Genomic DNA, 1,294 nt, shown 5'->3' on the forward strand with positions numbered 1-1,294 from the left:
CTTTTTGGACCCTCTTTTAGTTTCTTTAAAAGACGAGGAGAGTTTTCTCTATGACCAAACAAATATACACACCAATGATACCGAACTTCTCCTATAGGTAGGGCAGTGCCCACTTTTGGTGCAGGTCAAGATTTCTGGAAACCCCCGGAATTTGGGTTAGCCCGCTTGTCCTTAAAGGCGACCATTTATGTTATTTTTATTGTCACCACTTCTTTTTTTTTTTCGTTTCAGCTGAACGCATCCGAACGTGTAGTGACAAGAGAAAAACAACATAATGACTGAACACTGAAGATGCAAGTGATTAAGGTGAGTGAGCAAGACATCAATGTAGGAGTGAGTTAGTGGAAGAGTGAGTGAGTGTGTGTGTGTGTGTGTGTGTGTGTGTGTGTGTGTGTGTGTGTGTGTGTGTGTGACGTGTGTGTATGTATGTGTGCGTGCGTGTGCGTACGTGCGTCCGTACGTTGTGCGTTTGTGTCTGTATGTGCCGTTCCAACAAAATGAACACATGAACAACGCAAAACAGCAATTGAAAAAAATAATGCACACCTCGCATTTCTCCTTTTATTCTGCATGTAGCGCTCTCTTCCTTCCTTCAGCTTCGGCTTTAGCTTGTGCTTATTCACAGAATGAGTCACAGATGCAGCTCTTTTTTAGTGTTCTCTTCTTTTCTCGTCTCTTACTCACCCCAGTCTGCTTTTCCTCCCTGTCTCTGTCACTTTGTGTCTTTGCTTCTATTCCTCTCTGCTTCAACTTCCTCTGTATGTCGTCTGTCTGTCTGTCTCTATTTTACGCACACTGTATGTATGTATGTATGTGTGTGTGTGTGTGTGTGTGTGTGTGTGTGTGTGTGTGTGTGTGTGTGTGTGTGTGTGTGTGCGCATTGAAAGTATCTTTTTTCATTTCTGAGCCTATGACCTGCCATTAATCGTTTGGTTGGTATTTGGTATGTCACCCCCTCTCACCCATCCCCTGCCCTCCTAAGGAAGGAAATGAATTAATAGAAACAAGCGTTATAGGGAGTTGCACCCCGTGCTGGTGTGTTTTATTTAAACAACTCAGACACTTATATATTTCGTCGCTTTTAAGCACAAGGGGGCTATCCCGAAAAATGCTGTTTTGAGAAAATCGAAGGAAACTTTTTGGACCCTCTTTTAGTTTCTTTAAAAGACGAGGAGAGTTTTCTCTATGACCAAACAAATATACACACCAATGATACCGAACTTCTCCTATAGGTAGGGCAGTGCCCACTTTTGGTGCAGGTCAAGATTTCTGGAAACCCCCGGAATTTGGGTTA

General features: G+C 43.0%; 1 protein-coding gene across 5 annotated transcripts in view; it reads left to right on the top strand.

The window, feature by feature from the left end:
- LOC101860885 (phosphatidylinositol 3,4,5-trisphosphate 5-phosphatase 2A) overlaps window positions 1-1,294 on the top strand; it is a 104,826-nt gene that overhangs the window by 24,434 nt on the left and 79,098 nt on the right. For 4 of the 5 annotated variants that reach the window (XM_005096045.3, XM_005096047.3, XM_035969145.1 and 1 more), the window contains exon 2: window positions 232-306. The exons of the other annotated variant lie outside the window; for it this stretch is intronic. The gene's annotated coding sequence lies outside the window, so the exon portion shown is untranslated. The remainder of the gene's footprint in view (window positions 1-231; window positions 307-1,294) is intronic. 5 annotated transcript variants of the gene reach the window in all.

Source organism: Aplysia californica, unplaced genomic scaffold, assembly GCF_000002075.1.
Source record: "Aplysia californica isolate F4 #8 unplaced genomic scaffold, AplCal3.0 scaffold00120, whole genome shotgun sequence".
NCBI classification, from domain to species: Eukaryota; Metazoa; Mollusca; class Gastropoda; order Aplysiida; family Aplysiidae; genus Aplysia; species Aplysia californica.